Source organism: Astyanax mexicanus, chromosome 19 (genome assembly GCF_023375975.1).
Source record: "Astyanax mexicanus isolate ESR-SI-001 chromosome 19, AstMex3_surface, whole genome shotgun sequence".
Taxonomy (NCBI): domain Eukaryota; kingdom Metazoa; phylum Chordata; class Actinopteri; order Characiformes; family Acestrorhamphidae; genus Astyanax; species Astyanax mexicanus.
Genome location: NC_064426.1, coordinates 13,552,480 through 13,573,191, shown reverse-complemented (window position 1 = coordinate 13,573,191; position 20,712 = coordinate 13,552,480). Strand labels below are relative to the sequence as shown.

Here is a 20,712-nt window from a genome sequence, read left to right as displayed (position 1 = left end):
GGGGGCGCTGTTCCAAAAAAACGAGTATATGTCAATCATGCTGTACTATTTTGACATCTAATTGTTTTTGCCATATTTAGTACAGTGGCTCTGACAAATGTCTCAATACAACTATGTTTAAAAAGTGCTTTGTTCATTCATAATTGCTAATTGTTTGAAAATAGCTATATTGAAACTACTCTCTGGATATTTGGCCTATCACCTCCATTTCAGTCTTGCTGCACACTGTAGAGTCTCTAGGTAAATGTTCATTAAAAACATTTGTGAAAATTTCACATACAATACTCTCCAGGCATCAAGCAATCTGTGCGTCCTTCTAAATTGCGTCTAACCTAAATTGCTGTAACTCTGCAGTATTTGCTGTAATCTCACAATGTTAAAGACCTCTGTACAATATCACTCTGATGAAGCGCCATTTAATACAGAACTAGATTAAGAATAACTTGACATGTCATATCAGAACATTCACTCCTTTGTGCCTCTTCTCAACATTAATAACAGGTGAAAGACTTTTGATCATTTTAAATGTGACAGAATGTCTCCAATTGTGTTAGACCTTCTTACACATCACCATCCTATGCTCTAGTAGGCACCATTGTGCTAGTTGGTGCTTGATGAAGCGCCATTTAATTCAGAACTAGATTTATAATAACTTCGTAATTACATGTCATATCAGAACATTCACTCCTTTGTGTTAATTTAAACTTGTTTGGTCAAACATTTCAGCTTGTTCTGCAAAGGTTCAAAGGTCAATCTGAATACCCCTTTGTGAACATTCTGGTTGAAGCCACCTGATCAATACCAATAACATGTAGACACCTTTTGACTAGTTCTAACTCACTTAATGAATATCCTACAAAGTTCACTAGATTTACATGTGAATTTAAGCACTGATCAGGTTGAAAGGCCTCTGCTCAACATTAATAACAGGTGAAAAACTTGATAATTTCTAAATGTGACAGGGCATCTCCAATCATATTAGACCTTCTTACACATCACCATTCAATGCTCCAGTAGGCACCATTGTGCAAGTTGGTGCTTGAACCCGATGATTGCCGCTTGCGGCTATATTTATAATTTGTGTTTGATTATACATTTTTGCATGACTGGGCTTTTATATAGGTCTGTGACTTACTGTACTGTTAGGAGTACATATAATATAAACATTAACCATTTAAATAAAGGCTTTGATTGGTATTGGGTTTATTTTGTTCCACAAAATAAAACAATATGAAGAAATCAGAAAAACAGCTAAAGAATGTAAACAATAGACATTAAAAAGAGATAAGCCAAAATAACACTGCTTCCTTTACAAAACTATTTAAAAAAATAGTTCAAGCCTTGTTATGCTAACTGGCTAGCGTTAGCATAGTGAGCTGTCCCAGTGTGCTTGTGTGGCAGCACTCAACACTGTTCTAAACTGACATACAGTATACAATATGAACTGGCATACTGCACAGCACTAGCAGGATTTATACGATTTAAAAAACAGATATATTTTAAACCCACATTAGGGTCTTATGCCGCATAAGCACCTCCATGTAGCCACCAAACCACATCTTTAACTTGGCAGGAAGGGCTGTTTGACATAGTAAGAAAAGTATAAATTAGTTTTAGTGTCTGCCTGCTTAACACTCTTGCATACAGCAAGTGTCCTTGCATTTTCACATATTTTAAACAGAAATGGCACAGGTGAAAGGATGCAAAACAACGATAGCATTAAGCTAATGATCATCTACAGCCCCTGGGGAGGTCCAATGCAAATGTTAATACAAAATCACTACATTACAATCAAAACAACCATCTGCAAACCCACTACACTCAGCAGATATATAGCCAAACTACAAATAATGCTACATTTCTTCATAATAATGTCAGTTTCTTTATCAGTCTGTGCCTCCAAGTGAGTGTCTGTACTGAGACTAAGTTGTTACTAAGCAACAGTTAGACAAATTAATCAACAAACCAAAGAAGGATGGACCTCAGATGCATCTCTTCATTTACAGCAGAACCCTCCATAAAGAACCTCAGCACAAGTTCCATAATTATTCTCCAAACAAATAAAATAAGAACTACATGCACAGCAGAGCAGCAGAACCTCACTGAGGCCAAATGTCCCAGAACTCACAGAAAAAAGCTCACCTAATAAATATTAACATAACCAATACATCACAATGACAGGAAATTGACAAGCTGTATTTTAATATAGATGCGATCAATATCTAATTTAAACGTAACTGTTTTGAACAAAATAAATTGAACCTTAAACTAATTTTGTTCTGAATTTTGAAAAACATGCCATCATGTTATTCCACAAAATAACTATTTGTATTTGTGATGTAATGTGCAAGCAATCGAACCAAACCATTACAGTAAAGGATGTTGTGGTTTGGTGCACAGAGAGAATAGATGTAGTGAGCTAAAGAACAAATGTAATGCAGAACAAAAGATCATAAGCATGACTTCCACTAAGCGGTAGGGCAGATTTACACGCTATTGTGGAACTTTCATTAGAATTGTACTGAAATTATAATAAACTGAGTTCTGCACCACTTTTACCGTGTATCAAACAGAAGACGCCACAGAGATGTGAGCATGTTGCAGGTGGTACTTGTACTGATTAGAAAGACAAGCATATTTTAAAGAAGTCTTTCTTTAAAATACCTGACAGTTAGTTATCTCCTACTTATCTAAATGTTTGAGCATCGGTTCTCTCCATCGATACAAACTAGGCGCCCTCCACCCTTGCCCTTCTGCCTTCTTTATAAAAAATCGTGCTTTGCTTGTGCAGTCAGAAATGCTCAGATGAGTAGGCTGTTCGGAGCTGGATTACTCACTCATAGTTGATGGCAGACTGAGGCACTGCACTGGTTAGACAGGATCTAACTGGTTAGTCTAGCACAAATACATTCTAGACCGTTTCTATTGGTCCGCAGACCACAAAAAACTCAGAAATTGGTTTTGTGACAGTGAGAAGAAACTCTAGTCCAACAAAATTTGTAATCATAATGCAACACCAGCTTTGATTAATTTATTTCAAATGTTATATTCCCTCACCTGTACACCTAATGTAAGATTTTATATCTTTAAAATATTACAGCCAACTACCTTTTTAGCAGTTTCACACTTTTTTTTTTTAAACAATGTGCACTGGTACAGCCCTTGGGATGCAGCTCTAAGTCAAACAAAGACAAGGTCAAGAGATAAAGTCTTCGAGCTTTGATTACTGTCGGCTCAGTGGAAAATTCACACCAGTCAACTTTAGAACCAAGTCTGTGCTCTTACAACAAATCCTGCCTAAACAATTACAGCAAGCATGACATCGTCCATGCCTTCACGATGCATGGCCAGATCCGTAAACGAAACAATCACTTGCCCACTTGCACTATATAGTGCTACAGATTCCCTAACAGGAGGAGAACTGCAGTTAAAGGTTGTTTAAGGCAAATACGCACCTTAACACCAGCCCCCTCTTCCTAAACGTTCTTCAGCTGTACAGCATTCCTACTTCCATTAATTGTCCATTCGATCCTTGAGTTTTCCCTAGAAAGGATATATTAGAGGGCAAATATGACACAGCAATTCTTAAGCAGAGTCATGTTATTGATAAATAAAAAGCCCAAGACAGATGGACAGCACTGTTCGGTCTAGCCCTGCATGCAAAACGATGCAGTAACGCAATTACAAAAAGGCAGAAAGCTTCAACTAGCCCTGCTGCTAATCTTCTTAAAGGATTACAGTGGTAAATTACCCCTCTATAAACAGCTAACACACACACACACAGATCTGCAAACACTCATTGTGATACTGACATGGGAAACTGATTTCCACCTGTAATCATATTGATACATAGAGAGGGGAAAAAAGTTGCAACTCTAGCAGTCTGACATATAGTCTGTCATTGCCAGAACACTCCTCAATGTAGCACTGTTGGGCAGCATTTAGTGCTGCTGCTAAAATATTGGTAATCTAAGCATCCTGAGAATAAACTTAAGTGCTTAACCTACCAAATAAAACAGCTTTTAAAATGCGCCTTAACATCCGGTGCGGCTAATTTTTAAAAAATAGACCAGAAAATAGTCGTTCATTGATAGTGCGTCTTATAATACGGTGCACCTTATATTCCGCAAAATATAGGTTTAGTTTCAGCCTCTTACTTACACTGACACGCACACAATGATTTGCTGAGTCATCAAAACAGCACCAAAATACTAAGAAAAGAAAATCTCTCTTTAAAAACAGGTCTAAAGAGACCCCCCCTCCCTCCCTCCCTCCCTCCCTCCTCCCTTTTCCCTTTCTGTGGTGTGTAAGCAGCTCGGTACAAAGAGTGTTTGAGCAGCATCTGTTTATGAAGGCAGAACAATGACCCCGAGAACCCTGTAGAACCTGTGGAGAACATACTGGCTATTCGCTCCCATGTGACCACAGCACTGAAATGGTCAGCACTCGAATCAGAGGTGATCAAAACCAGTAACTGCAGTTTCCTGTGAGCAATAAGTTCCTACAGTGAGCCCTGCAAAGAGATGCTGTAACTGCTGAATATGATCTCGGACTTTACTGATAATCTGGTAAGACTCAGGAATAGTTTGTCAGTTTTCTAACATTGGGGTTCTATCGATGCCATAAACTCCAATCAAAACAGAGCTTATTTTCACAAACTCTTTGTATATTAAAAAAGGTTAATTCAGTAAATAAGGCTTTTTAAATGACATTTGAGCATTTTACCCCAACCAAAGCCACAAGCCTACCATTAACACTTAAGTACTGCATTGAGAAAGTATTTTAATGACTGATGGGCTTCTTTATGAGGCTCAGGTCTAACAGAGCAGAGTCTGAACGTGAACAGAATGATGGTACAAAGAACCTCTCATTTTAATGTTTTAGAACAGCAGAGCTTACTCAGCACTTCCAACTCCTGCTTCAATTCAGATGGAAAGACTCTGCTTACACCAGCAGCTACTGCACCAAGCTGGAAACATCCAGAACTGCACAGACACACACAGACACACACAGACACACACAGACACACACAGACACACACAGACACACACAGACACACACAGACACACACAGACACACACAGACACACACCTTACCGGTGTCACTTCTGTCAAGGTCTTTGGTGGCAACAGCATCCAATTCTGTGAATTAAAGAAAAACCCAATCATTAGTTATAAATCACAACAGAATAACCCATCAAGGCCTTTTATGTTTGGATACTCATGATGGAACACCTTCCGAATCATTTAATACAATTTAAGTACAGTAAAAGAATGTTTTTGTGAAAAAAAAAAGTATCAGTTCAATCAGTCAACATGCCCAGTGTTTGACAATAAGCTTTACGTTGATCAGCTAATGTTGATAACAATGGACATTATTTTATCTACTTAAAGCTACAGAAACAAATATATTAAGAATAGCATAGACCTCAGTCAGCTTATGAACCACTGTCTGTCACCAACCTTTACATGTATCATAATTAAATCAATACTGTGTTTTGGAAAATGAATTCAGTATTGCAAAGCAACATATTGAGAGACAATGTCAATATTTTGTTACGCATCACTGGTTATGTTTACATCAAAGCTTTCCTCCAATCTGAATGAATTCATTCTGATTCTAGAATCTGACTGAGATATTTATATGTACACTTTATTCTGACACAATAGTCTGAATAAACGATTGAGCTATAAGTCTGATTATTAACAGATTATTAGGCTGCATGTAGACATAGCCACTGTGGGTGTAACCTATATTAACTACGTCTGCACCTAACACAAAATAAACAAACATGGCACCCAACCTTTTCAGTTGTGTTCACACTCTTCAGTGTGTCTTTAAGCTAGAGCTCCACAGCATTTTGTTTAATATGGTTGATTTTAAAATATAAAGCATATTTTTAGTTGAAAGACAGTGTTCGCCACATTATAGAAAACCTACAAAGACACATTACCAAGTATGCCTAAGTGTTAATGTGGTATCTAGCCCCACCCTTGATCACCCAATCAGCAATTGGTCAATTAAACTGAAAGATACACAAAAATGACAAATACACAAAACAGTCCATTTCTACTGTATGAAGTCTGAGTGCATATACATTAGCGATACTATATATTACAACACTTTCCAAATCAACAAATGAAGGGGATAAGGCCAGAAATTTTTTTTTACCACACATTTAGCTTTAATATGTTTTCATATTTTAAACCGAGGGATCTATTTTGGGCTTTTATTGTAACTTATCAGAAAACCAAAGATTGTCTGACAAACAGAGGAAACAAGTTGTTAGATGGAAAGTGTAGAACTTTGTTATGACAAGAAGAAATGCTGCAGAACCTGTTCTGACTATTCTACAGCGACCTAATTTAATTTTACTGAAATTAATCCTGTACGGTTAAACCTGCTGTGAAGCATAAATCTTACATAATATATAAAATATATTAAACAGTACATCTCAGTATTCTACTAAAAAGAGAATGCACTAGAAGTCTCAGAAAAACAAAAATTATGACAGCAGATTATATTAACTTTGCTTAATCTGAAAAGCATGCCATGATTAAATATATAAACACTGGTGACATTTAGTATCATTACACATTATTGATTATGTCCCATACTGAAGCAGATGTGATGCTAGTTTACTTAAAATGTGTATCATATTAATTATACTGAACATTGTTGCTGAACCTTTTTTCACAATATTGTGGATCTATTACTGTACAACCAAATATTGTATTGCACAGTGTAATAAGCATTGTTTAAAGCAGCAGTCCTGAAGATTTTACATTGTTTACTTTATTTTATTTTTAAAATGTCTAAGCAGGGGAGATAGCAAAATATAATAAATTGCATCAATCTGCTTTTGCTACCATTTTGGCAATGCCAAATGCATTTATTTTAAAAACAGTGTGTCTGTTAGGTCCCGGGACATTTTTCTGGCTACAAGTCTTAACTTAAGCAAATGCAGTGCTGCTAATAAGGATAATACAAGAGCTCATCATTAGAGAAAATTTATATAGATTAGAACTAAAGCAAGCTGGTGAAATAAAGGAGGGCAACAGACTCCTAACCAATCCAAATCACCAGATTCATCCACTCTGAAAAGGGAATGCACCACAATGCACACTTCAAAAGTACTTTTTAGTATGCAATTAGAAACACACAAAAACTTACAGGTCACATCTTATATATGTTTTATAATAACCACTGTACTATATATAGTTCACGTTCTTGATAGCAGAAATGAAATCCTACTACTGCATGTCAATAACAAGTGTATTGTAAAAAATACATACTGCCAACCTTATTATATTGTTCTTTGGTGGTGATTGTCTAGGATTGGACAGCACTAACAGGCACCAAAGTTAATCAATGGCAGACATGGACATCAGTAAGTGAAGTGTTTAGACAGTGTCTACATGGGAAATACCACATTGATTTTTGTAAAATCATAAAATGAACCAAATTAAACCCCTAAGGTGGTTCAACGCGATTTCATAACCAGGAGTAGGAGAGAAAATCTACAGCTACACCTCCCCCACCACAGACAAACCACGTTAAACCTGCTAACCGCTTACAGTCGCACACAACTACACAACACCCGGCTTCCATCACGAAATAACTGATTTTACTCCTGTTCTCGCAAAAAAAATAAAAAAGTATAATATTGTGGGATGACAGTTTGAATGCTGGAACCCTTACTGTTAGCTCTGCAGTGGACAAGCATTTATTTAAACGTTTTTTTTTAGCTCGCCTAGCTAAACAACACCGAATTATAATTACACATACTCACTCTCCTACATGAAGCTTACATTATACAAGATAGTACGCTTAACTCTACAACCAACACAAAATAGCTAAACTAAAACATGAGGAAAAACACTAAGGGCTTTAGCTCAGAAGCTAATATCAGCTAGCCTAGCTGCTAAGCTAACTACGTAGCTATTTAACATACGACTAAACCTAATAAGCCCACATACTATTTGCCTCAGTATCACATTTATTCGTTTATACTTAGTTAACTATTTATTTATCGGCATGCTTATGTAGATATCTGTGCTGTCAGCTACGTAACGCTAGCTAACCTGCATTAACCAAATAAAATGGCTTTCGGGGTCTGCGAAACTCTGATCTGATCTGTTGAAAACTGAGACCTAGGTTAGGTTAGTCCGCTAAGCTAGCTATTAAACAATGACCTGCTCTGTTTGTTTATAGCTCGTTAACTAGCTTGGAGCCATATATAATTTTATAGATTTAACATCGCTAAGCTAGGTTAGCGGTATAAACATAAGAATCTTTTAACACACTTCGCGTTCTTAAAAGCAAGTTATATAATAAACATATTTACAAAAGTAAGCTAATCAGTTAGCAAGGTTAACTAGTTAGTCAGTATTAAATTTAAGACCACAAAATACAGCCTTAGCAAACAAGATAACCACTTCGCATTTAGAGTCATTATTAAATAACTAGCTAAAGACTTATTTGTATCACTTATAAACTATTGTGTAGCTAGCTTAGATTTGTAACGAGGCAGAAACTCAAAAACATAACTGGCTAACGCTAGCTAGCTAAAGGTTAACGTTAGGTCTATTATTTATAACTCAAATCTTACGCCATTTTGTTCTGTAACATAAGCATGTAGTTGGACGAATATTTAAACTCAAATGTAAGAGCATTATCCAACGAATAATCAATTAGCTTTTTAATATCCAACAGCGTTAGAGGTTACAGCTGGGCTTCGCTTTTATAATTTTTCCGGTCCACCTTAAACGGAAAAGCAGCTCGCTAGCTTCATACGGGCACTTCAGACTATATAGTGTATCAGTGCCGCACCATTTAAGGTGGAACTGAACAACTCTAATAGGAGGTCCAACTTCGGCGTCGTAGTTCTGGCTTTTGAAGCCGCTTGACTAAGACGTTTCTGCAACACGCCGCCCGCAAAACACACATTACCCAAATGCACCGCGCTGTTTATGTTTATCACGGTTTTAACGGTCCCTGTAAACAACAGACGCCACCACGCGCAGCTCCACTCGAGCCCTTCGACTCCGCCGCGCGCTACATTACAGCAAACTGCGCCAAACAGCGAAAAGCGCGTTCAGCCTCACCTGTGTAGATTAAAGTGCGATGAGTAAAGTGTGGTGAAAGGCCTTCAGTGGATCAGCGATGAGTGTATTATTGATCTTTAAACCCGAGCTCGCGCTTAGCTCTCCTGCAGGATCACCGCTCCGCCCGCGCGGACATTTTCTCTCTCACTGCGCGCTCCCGCAGGAAGAGCTCAGCGGCGCGCGCGGCTGCCACTTCCGCTACGAAATGGCGCCACGGCGCAGAGCAGCAGGCGCATATCAGGAACATAAACAAACAAAATCCAGTTCAGCTCAATAATAACAGCTATACAACTAAAAAAACAAACAACTTAACACTAGTGATCTATCTACAGCGGTATGAAAAAGTTTGTGCACCTTCATTTTGATGATTTTCATTTTTAAATCATTGGTGTTCAGATCAGCAATTTCAGTTAAATTCATCATATAGGAGACAAACACAGTGATATTTAAGTTTATAGGATTTACAAAAAAAAATTACAATAATTATTTAAACAAAATAAGGCAGGTGCATACATTTGGGCACCCTTGTTGTTTTAGTGATTTGAATAGCTTTATCTCTAATAATTGAAACACTTGGCCAATTGCAAGTTTTTTTCCTTTTTGCATCTTCTCTGAAAAGTGGAAAAATGGGAGCCTCAAAACAACTCTTAAATGACCTGAAAACAAAGATTGTTCAACATCATGGTTTAGGGGAAGCATACAAAAAGCTCTGTCAGAGATTTCAGCTGTCAGTTACCCCTGTGAGGAACATAGTGAGGAAATGGAAGACCACACGCACAGTTCTAGTTAAGGCCTGAAGTGGCAGACCAAGAAACATCTCAGATAAGCAGAAGGATGTTGAGAATAGTCATAGTCAATCCACAGACCAGCTCCAGAGATTTCATTCTGTGGGGCAGTGTGATCAGTGCAGGTACTGGGAATCTTGTTAAAGTTGAGGGGTGCATTATTCCAGTCAATATCAGCAGATTATTAAGAACAATGTTCACAGATCAGGAACGAAGCTGAAGCTGTGCTGGGGCTGGATACTTCAACTTGACAACGACCCTAAACACTGCTCAAAGTCTATTAAAGCACTCATACAGAGGAACAAGTAGAACTTTTTGGATAACTCAAAGATCTTCAAATTGGATATTTACTGCACGGGTGATTATGTTTCAGCTGACAAGTTATTGAATTCTAACTAATGCAATGAGAAGCTTTTCATTTGTTAAACTCATTTTGTGTCCTTGAAAATATGTTTGTCTGTTTCAGAAGAGTCAAATTATCCGAAAATATTAAATTATGGTAATTGGCGATCACTTTAACTTTGTGGTACAAAAACAATACCAGAGATATGTTTAAAAGTGAAGGTAAGAGCATTTTCACAAGCACAATGTGAAGGGAATTCAAGGGATTGGGGCTAATCAGCTGTGTAGCTTTAAGATAACCACTTACCAGTGAGACTAATCGACAAAAACAACTTCAATTTGCTAAGGAGCATAAAGATTGGAATCTGGAGCGATGGAAGGAGAACATGTGCTTTGAGGAATCATGATTTACCCTGTTCTAGAGTGATGGGTGCATCAGGGTTCGGAAAGAGGTGGCTAAAGTAATGCACCCATCATAGTGCATGTCACAGAATCCAGACCTGAACCTTATTGAGAATTTTTGGGATGTGCCGGAGAAGACTTTGCACAGTGGTCAAAATCTCCCATCATCAATACCAGATCTTGGGGAAAACTATTGTTGTAACATTGCAGAGGTGTGTGGAAAAAATGCGATAGAGTACAGTATGCATACTGTAATTTAATCAAAGCTAAAGGAATCCATGTATTTATTTATCTCAGTCCATCTCTTTGCAAGCTGTTTGTTTTTTTTATTTATAGTGATCAAGCTACATTTCAGCAAATTACAAAAGCAGTATGAATGTTTCAAACAGCATATAGATAAATTCAACAGAGTAAATAAATGGCAGCTCTGAAACAAAATGTGCATTCATACTCTGACTGCTGTGTGAAGCATTTTAGACAAAATTCACTTTTAAAATGATTTCAGAAGCTGTGTATAGATACCCTCTTCTTTAAACAAAAGTTCCCTCAGGTATTTCTGCTCCCAGCTGCCTGTGATGCTGTATCTGTTTGCTTACATCCGTAAATGTGTTTAGCTCTGTGCAGCAGTCTGCTATGAATGCTGGCCAAATAGAAAGAGTTTAGCCGTCTGTGGACTGAGAAAACCCTAAACAAATCAGGAACAATGTAAACACTGTCCGGTCTGCCCGCAGGAATGTGCCTACGCTTTCACTTTGTACACAAAGCACCAGCACACGGGCAAAAACTGACCTGCAGCCTCCACTCTGGGGGCCTTTTAAAGACAGTCATTCTGCCTCATTGGACACTGCACAAACACACGCACACACAAATACACCATACAATTCAAGCTAATTACTGTCAAATATTTCCTTATTGGAAACCCATTTAATATAGTCATTTAGCCTAAACTATACAGCCTACAGTAGCCTACATATACAGCCTTAGCCATTGAACCTATCGCAGATTAGTCCCAGCAATTTGGCCTACAACATTTTATTCCTGTGTGATTAAAGCTCATACTGTAGCACATAAGAGTAGCAGAATAAAATGAACAAGAACATATTTATTTACCACAGAATGTGATAGAGGCGAGTTTTGAAAAGCCCATTCATTTTGCTATAGACAAATACAGCTTAGACACAAACCCCCAAGTGTTGGAAATTCCCTGGGAGCAGGTAAACTACATAGACCATAATTCTTTGCAGCAGGATAAGGCGGGGCTTAGAGGTTAAAATGGCACTGTCGGCCATTTTTTTATTTCTTTGTTTGGCATGGTCTGAGAATTTGAACCTCTTTTGGATTGTGGACTGAGCTTCCAATGGATGTGTGTTTGTGTAAGTTTTCTGATTTATTACTTAATTCATTTATGTTAACTTGTCCAATTTGATTGTGATTGGGTTTATTGTTTGCTCACTTGGTTTGTTGTTCCTTTTGTTGCACTATTTGTATTGTTTTACTGATCCTTGTATTTTGTTTATTTGTAGATAAAACCATCCATCCTGTGTATCCATCCTGTAGATACAACCATCCTGTATAATCTCTCCATTCTCCCTACATCATCTTCCTTCCTCCATCCATCCTTTCCTCAGCCATGCATTAACTGTCCATTCATGCACCTGCTCTGCCTCATTGTGAAATATGCTGTGACTCTGAGAATAAACTGCATCAGTTGAAGTCTGTTCATCCTCCTGTGTTTTAATGGACACACCATCACGCCAGCCACCCTTCCACTAAATGCAATCCAACTAAACTTTACATGGTGCCGAAACCCGGGATTGGCAGTTATGATGGATACAGATCAAGAGAACAGACGATCCACACGGCAGAGAAGGCCTCCAACCCATCTTCAGCAATATCACGTCGAGTCAGTGGGCTTTGGAAAGCCACAGGAACCCTGCACCACTAATCCAAGGCCTTTAGCTACCTATCTTAAACCTGGAGGTAGAGGGATCCCGAATCCTGCCTCAGCACAACAACAATCTGACCTCAAGGAACTACATACTAGGTATGCAGCCTGAAAGAGACAATAAAACTACTTGATCGTATGGGATCCCTGCATATTTGTAACAGGGACTCTGAATCAGTAAATGTTTCTGAAGATTGCATTAGCTCTGATGATGACTTTGATGTTGATTACTCCCAACCTGTACAAAGACCTCACAGTTGTGTAGAATTTCAATGTTCTATACCTGAAGAGAACAGAGCTAGAAGTTCATGTTCAGCCCCATCTAGATTAGCTTTACCCCATCCTGCCTCCCAATCTAGTTCTTTACAGCCTCAGCCTTTGATTGCACCCCAGTCTAGTGTTGTGCCTACTCATAATCCCCAGCCTAGGCCTCAGCCCCTTCAACCTTATCCTGCCTTTCCATCTAGTTCTGTACAGCCTCAGGTTTCCTCTCAGTCTGGTGTTTTTCCTCCTCATATCACTCAGTCTAGCTCCCAGTCCAGCTCCCAGCCTCCTCAGCCTTATCCTGCCTCCCCATCTAGTTATTTACAGTCTCAGCCCCAGGCCCAACTCTATTATCTGTGCATGCAAGATCTCAATCCTGCCCATACTGTAAAAGTCAGGAGCATAGCTTGACATACTGTTCCCAAGTTGGACTACTAAGCCCAAGTAATTTGAAGGAATGGATTAGAAGCAACGGATTATGTTGGCGATGTGCAAAACACCATCAAGCTGAGGAATGTAACCTTAAGAAACCCTGCCCAAAATGTCAGGGTCCACACCTTGGTGTTCTTCATGAAGCAAACAGGAAAACGGATGATTTAGTCCCTCAGCATTCGTCCTCCAAGGTACTCTACCTGAACCCATCAAGCTATTCCCCCAAAGTGCTTCTGAAGATGGTAAAGGTCATTCTGAGTTACAAAGGTCAGTCTTGCCATGCATATGCTCTTCTTGATGATGGTTCAGAACGAACATTGATCTTGTCACAAGCTGTAGACACATTACAACTTGAAGGAACTCCTGAAGTTTTGGAGCTTCACACCATTCGGCAAGGTATTGAACAAATACAAGGCTCATCTGTAACATTCAATATTGCAGCAGCAGATAATCCATCTGAGCAATATGTAATCAAGGGAGCGTTCACATCCTCAAATCTTGCTTTGACTGAGCATAGCTATCCAATGAGCTATTTCAAAAGGTACTACCAACATCTGGAAGATCTTCCCCTGCCAGATTTTGACAATGCCATGCCAATGCTACTCATCGGAGCAGACAACACTTACCTGATAACTGCCATAGAAGAGGTGAGGGCTGGACCCCCTGGAACCCCTGTGGCCATTCACACACGATTGGGATGGACCCTGCAAGGACCAACTTACCTACACAAGGTAAAAAGCAAAGTCCAATGTATGCATGTTTCCACATCTTCCTCTGCTGAACTCATGCACAATGTTGAGAAATTGTGGCAAGTTGATGTCCTGCCCTATCAAAATGAACGAGAGGTCACACGATGTAAACAGGACACACGAGCCCTGGCCATGCTGGAAGAGAAATCTGACAGTCAAAATGGATGGTGTTCAACGTCACTCAACTCCCCTTTTGTGGAAAGATGAAATGCCTACCATTAAATCTGGAAAGGAAGCTGTATTCTCATTGCTTCATAGCACAGAACGAAGACTGCAAAATGATCCATGTTTGACTGCGGTCTATGCCAAAGAGATCACAAGATTAAAAGAAGGTTATATTTCTTTAGTGTCCCCAGAACAAGAAGCTAAGTCCAATGCATCCTGGTACATTCCTCATCATTTAGTAGAACATAACCAAAAATATTGCATTGTTTTCAACTTTTCCTTCTCACAAAGATTACATTCTAAACTCCTTCCAGGACCTATCCTTGGTCCTACATTAATTGGTGTACTCCTCAGATTTCGTGAACATCCTGTTGCAATCAGTGGCGATATCAAGGCAATGTTCCACCAGATCAGACTCCTTCCTGAAGACAGACCATTCACTAGATTTCTCTGGTGTGAGCAGATGACTGAAGCTCCTTCAACCTACGAATGGCAAGTACTACCCTTTGGGACAACCTGCAGTCCTTGTTGTGCTGTTTATACACTCCAAACTCATGTCAGAAACCACCCTCAAGCAGACAAAGACATTGTAGACACAGTCTTGCAGTCTTTCTATGTAGACAATTGTTTGCAGTCCTTGAAAGATTCAAAACAAGCTAAAGAACTCATCGCAAGGATCAGAACAATCTTGGCTGAAGGTGGCTTTGACATCTGTCAGTGGGCTAGCAATGATTCAGCAGTGATTGATGAACTCCCACTGGAAGCTCTGGCAACCAGCACAATTCAACTTTTGAATCAAGATGCTAACAATCCACTTGAAGGAACGCTTGGATTAACCTGGGACTGCACTTCTGACACTCTCGGTTATAAGTACCGTCCAGTGAAATACCACACTTTAACAATGAGGAATGTGTACAAAGTACTGGGCACCCAATACGACCCATTAGGTTACCTAAGTCCTTTCATCACTCGAGCCAAAATCATTCTCCAAAAATTGTGGTCAAAAAAGAGAGAATGGGATGACCCTCTCCTACCAGATTCCTTGCAACAATCCTGGCAGGAATGGGAAGAACTACCAAGTCTGCATAACATTCATTTTCCTAGATGGTATGGAACAAGTGATCAAGCAAGTGAACTGCATGTCTTCTGTGATTCTTCAGAACAAGCATATGGTTCTGTAGCTTACATCAGAACAAAAAATGCTCAAGGTGACATCCACATATCCTTTCTCATGGCAAGATCCAGAGTTGCACCCAAGAAAATCATATCCATCCCATGACTAGAACTGTTAGCTGCTGTAACAGGGGTGCAATTGGTTAAACTCTTTCGAACCGAACTAACTCTGAAGATAGACCAAACCTTCTTTTGGTCTGACTCCACTGTAGTTTTAACATGGGTGAAATCAGAATCCTGTCGCTACAAACCTTTCCTAGCTAATCGTTTGACAGAGATCCTAGAACACACCTCCCCAGATGACTGGCATTATGTGGACTCAAAGAATAATCCTGCAGACTATATAACTAGAGGTCTTAACCTAACTTCCTTGGCATCATCCTCTAAATGGAACTATGGTCCATCCTTCCTCCAAAACCACAAAATCTTTGGCCATGCATGCCTCCTTGCCCTGAAAATACAATCAAAGTAGAAATGAGAAAACAATTTTGTGGTCAGGCAGGAGCTGATGTGCCCAGTCCATTGCCTGACATCACAAAGTACTCCAGCTGGACTGACTTGGTGAATGAAACACATCAGTCTTTAACTCCAACAGTCCCAGACCTTACCCAGAAACAGGTGGAAGCAATGCTGTTGTCCCAAGCCCAGAACGAAAGTTTCCCTGAAGAGATGAATGCCCTCAAAGCAAACCACCCTGTTCCAAACTCCAGCAGACTTACAGCTTTAGCACCTGAGTATGATCCCCATACAAAACTGATTCGAGTGGGAGGTAGATTAAGACGGTTAGACATTGTTGAACCAGACACCATCCATCCAATAGTTCTAGATCCCAGGCACCCTTTAACATCACTCCTTATCAAACATTATGATATCCTGTTTCACTCTGGTCCAGAGAGAGTGTTCTCAGAAATTCGAAGGTACTACTGGATTCTGCGTGGACGGCAAGCTGTGCGCAAACACCAGTGGTCTTGTATGCAATGCAGACGATTGAGAGCAAAACCAATCAATCCACAAATGGCAGATCTACCATCGTCTCGCTTACAGGCAACCCCCCTTTTGGGCTACAGGAATGGATTGTTTTGGACCTTTCATGGTTAGTCATGGCCGCAAAACAGAAAAAATGGGGCATACTATTTAAGTGTCAAACTACACGGTGCATTCATATTGACCTGCTCAATAACCTTGACACAGACAGTTTTCTAATGGCACTTCGAAGATTCATTTCCAGGAGAGGATGTCCTTATGAGCTGTGGTCTGATCAGGAACAAATTTCAAAGGTGGAAGTAAAGAACTGAAAGAAGCTTTCGAGAAGCTCAATTCTAACTTGAAAACAGTACTGGCCAAACACCAGATAAACTTTCATTTCAATCCTCCTAACGCTCCTCATTTCGGTGGGCCATGGGTAAGGGAGATCAGATCCATCAAAACAGCACTTCAAACCATTCTTTGGGTTATGTATCTTCAGATATCCCTGACTTGGATCCAATAACTCCTAATATTCTTCTCATGGGGCGGCGGGATGCATCACTACCACAAGCACAGTATGCACAGACTGATGCATTGAAACGGAGACGGTGGCGGCACAGCCAAATCCTGGCAGACCAATTTTGGACTCGATTCATTAGAGAGTACCTCCCCACTTTGCAACTAAGACATAAATGGAAAGAGTTGACTGATGGCCCAAACTCACAAACAGCAGTACTTGTAATGGACCCTCAACAGCCTAGAGGTATGTGGCCAGTAGGCAAAATGTCTTCTCGCCTTATTCCAAGTTCTGATGGACAAATTTGTACAGCTGAAGTATGTTTAAATGGTAAAAGTTATATTAGACCTGTAGCTCGTCTTATTCCACTTCAGGCTGTTTCTGAATCTAATATTCTTTCTTCCTAAATTCATCAATATATGCACACACTGAGGGGCGGCTGTTGGAAATTCCCTGGGAGCAGGTAAACTACATAGACCATAATTCAGCAGGATAAGGCGGGGCTTAGAGGTTAAAATGGCACTGTCTGCCATTTTTTTATTTCTTTTTGGCATGGTCTGAGGATTTGAACCTCTTTTGGATTGTGGACTGAGCTTCCAATGGATGTGTGTTTGTGTAAGTTTTCTGATTTATTACTTAATTCATTTGTTAACTTGTCCAATTTGATTGTGATTGGGTTTATTGTTTGCTCACTTGGTTTGTTCCTTTTATTGCACTATTTGTATTGTTTTACTGATCCTTGTATTTTGTTTATTTGTAGATAAAACCATCCATCCTGTAGATACAACCATCCTGTATAATCTCTCCATTCACCCTATGTCTCCCTACATCATCTTCCTTCCTCCATCCATCCTTTCCTCAGCCATGCATTAACTGTCCATTCATGCACCTGCTCTGCCTCATTGTGAAATATGCAGTGACTCTGAGAATAAACTGCATCAGTTGAAGTCTGTTCATCCTCCTGTGTTTTAATGGACACGCATCACGACAGCCACCCTTCCACCAAATGCAATCCAACTAAACTTTACACCAAGTATGGTCATACGATGACTACAGAAGGATGCATGACTTTAGTGGTCTATTCTATTAGTCCCACCCATTTAGCTGAAAGAGGTTAAGACCACCAATTTAGCCTACAGTAGTTTAGCTCCGCCCATTCAACTTACAGCAGAGCCCCAGTCATTTAACCTGCAGAAATTTAGCCCCACCCATTCATCATAAAGCAGTTAAGACCACCCATTCAGCCTACAGCCATTTAGCCCATCCTTCAGCAATGTAGAAATGAAATATTCCATTAATAATAATCAGGAGAATGTCTTCAGTATCTAAGTCAAAATTAGCAAATACATAAATGAATAAACAATCTTGAAAAACAAAACCTTTCAGAAAAAAATCTTATATCTGACTAAAGTCACATATATTCTGTAGAAATGTTCTGAAAATCTTCATCTAAACAGCTTAGGCATGGTGTTCTTGCTCACAGAACACCTTCGCAGTCATCTAAAACAAATACCAAATGTTTTCCTACTGGTACTTCTGAGTGCAGCCTTAGATCACACTATCCTTTTAGAAGGATTAAAGAACATGGTCGGTGTAACTGGAACTGCCATATCATGGTTCAAATCATACTTAACCGATCGTTATCGGTTTGTGAGGATAAATGAAATGTCTTCCAGTTATACTAAGCTAAAATATGGAATTCCACAAGGCTCTATATTAGGACCGTGATTATTTACATTATATATGCTCCCACTGGGCAAAGTTATTAGAAAAGGGTTATTGTTATGTGGATGACAAGCAGCTCTTCATATCAGCCAAACCTGATGACAGAGTGAGAATTAAGAAAATTGAGTATTGTGTAAAAGTTGTAAAATCCTGGATGTCGCACAACTTCCTCCTATTAAATAGTGATAAAACAGAAGTTCTCCTACTAGGCCCCAAAGCTGCTAGAAGTAAATTATCAGACTTGATGCTAAATCTGGCCGACTTCTCTATCACTCCTGGTTCAGCAGCTAAAAATCTTGGAGTTATTATAGATTCAGATCTAGCATTCGATAAACACATATCTAATGTTACTAGAACAGCTTTTCTACACCTCCGTAACATTGCCAAGCTAAGAAATGCCCTATCACTGCATGACGCAGAAAAATTAGTACATGCCTTCATTACCTCAAGGCTAGATTATTGTAATGCGCTACTGTCTGGATGTTCCTGCAGTAACTTAAATAAACTTCAGCTAATTCAAAATGCTGCAGCCAGGGTCCTCACTAAAACTAGAAAATTTGAGCATATTAGTCCAGTCCTGTCAGCAATGCACTGGCTTCCAGTCAAATTCCGCATAGACTATACTATTCTTCTTTTAACGTATAAAGCCCTACACGGGCTCGCTCCTGAGTATTTATGAGACCTCATCTCCTATTATGAACCACCACAATTACTTAGATCTCAGGGTGCTTTTATTAGTAGTTCCTAAAATTTAGAGGAGCTCTGCAGAAGGAAGAGCTTTCTCTTATAAAGCTCCCCAACTTTGGAATAATCTTCCTGAATATGTTTGGGACTTAGACTTAGTTTAGCTTTTGGTAATTAATGTTTCTCCCTTTAGATAAGGCTGCAGATCCAGGGGTTCATGGACAGAGGGAATTGTTGTAAACTGAGATGCTGGTGCTGTTGTTCTCCCACTGCACACGGTCACTCAGGTTTGTGGACGGTGGAGTAAATGGATGCCGGTGTTTCAGGGTGCCTCTGTGTCTGTTATCTTCTCCTTTAGTTAGGCTGTTTTATTTAGATCTGCCGGAGTCATTAGCCACACTAATATTCTATGTTTTCTGTTTTACATAAATCCAGTTAAAACTAATTCCATCTCTCTGCCTTCCTCCGAGTTACTGACTGCCCACCTGTCTCACCCAATACCGATAGATGTTGGACCCCAGGCTCTCATGTCTCCTGTCCAGCCAGACTGATGGAAGTTTCTGAAGTCAGCTCTTCTCCATCACCCACCACAGATCAGCTGCTCATCATCCATCTTACTCTCCACTGATTACATCCAAGCTTCCATGAACTCTAATGGCTTCCATTAGTGGTGCTGCTATACTCCTGAATTTATAAAACCTATGTGGACATATAAAAACTTTAAAAAATTCATTTAAAAACATTTGACCAGTGGTAGGATGGTCCCCCCTTAAATGTGAGTTTTGGTCCTCTCAGTGTTTCTTCTTCCTCCTTCAGCTCTGAGGGAGTTTTTCCTTGCCTCTGCGCTCACTGGGGGTTTCTTTATTTCTTTAATGTTTTGCCTGATTCTTTGTCCTGTGATCATGTTTCTGTAAAGCTGCTTTGTGACAACACCAGTTGTAAAAAGCGCTATACAAATAAATTTGATTTGATTTGATGTCAGTCCGCTCTACTGACACTCCAACAGCTCCATCTGTTAGCAATTTACCTTCAGCCGTTAGCATTAGCCTCCAGAGGCTATTACAGTAGAGCAAAGTCCAAAGCAGTCTGGGCTGAAGTGAGGATGAATCTTGCATGAAGTCATGAATATTGATGACTGGCGGTGGGGCTGGGGGGCAGCTGTGTGTGAGCGCGTGTGAGAGTATGTGTGTAGTGGGACAGAGGTCAGTTTGGTCAAAAAGAAGCAGAGTGAGAAGGTCCTGGGAAAACGACCGGCTCCATTGTGTTCCAGAAGAACGACTTTGCATGACAAAAAAAAAAAAAAACAGAGAGAAGCTGCAGCTTCAGCTTTCATAAGCGTATCTAAAGTAATAAACCAGCACCCACTTACTTTACTGATAATAATAGAGTATCTAAAGTAATAAACCAGCACCCACTTACTTTACTGATAATAATAGAGTATCTAAAGTAATAAACC

At 39.5% G+C, this 20,712-nt stretch overlaps 1 protein-coding gene and 1 long non-coding RNA gene across 11 annotated transcripts in view; one reads left to right on the top strand and one right to left on the bottom strand.

The window, feature by feature from the left end:
- Positions 1-9,269, bottom strand: part of LOC103042767 (trinucleotide repeat containing adaptor 6A) — a 59,542-nt gene extending 50,273 nt beyond the window's left edge. For 4 of the 10 annotated variants that reach the window (XM_049468015.1, XM_049468017.1, XM_049468014.1 and 1 more), the window contains exons 1-3: positions 9,108-9,269; positions 5,097-5,141; positions 3,456-3,543 (exon numbers count right to left, since the gene is read on the bottom strand). The gene's annotated coding sequence lies outside the window, so the exon portion shown is untranslated. Of the gene's footprint in view, positions 1-3,455; positions 3,544-5,091; positions 5,142-9,107 lie in introns of all 10 variants that reach the window. The other 6 variants (XM_049468021.1, XM_049468018.1, XM_049468023.1 and 3 more) reach the window with 4 other exon arrangements.
- Positions 9,270-9,631: 362 nt separating this feature from the next.
- Positions 9,632-20,228, top strand: LOC125784442 (uncharacterized). The gene is made up of 2 exons (XR_007427246.1): positions 9,632-12,009; positions 17,608-20,228. It is a non-coding gene; the product is annotated as an uncharacterized LOC125784442 (long non-coding RNA).
- The last annotated feature ends 484 nt before the right edge of the window (positions 20,229-20,712 follow it).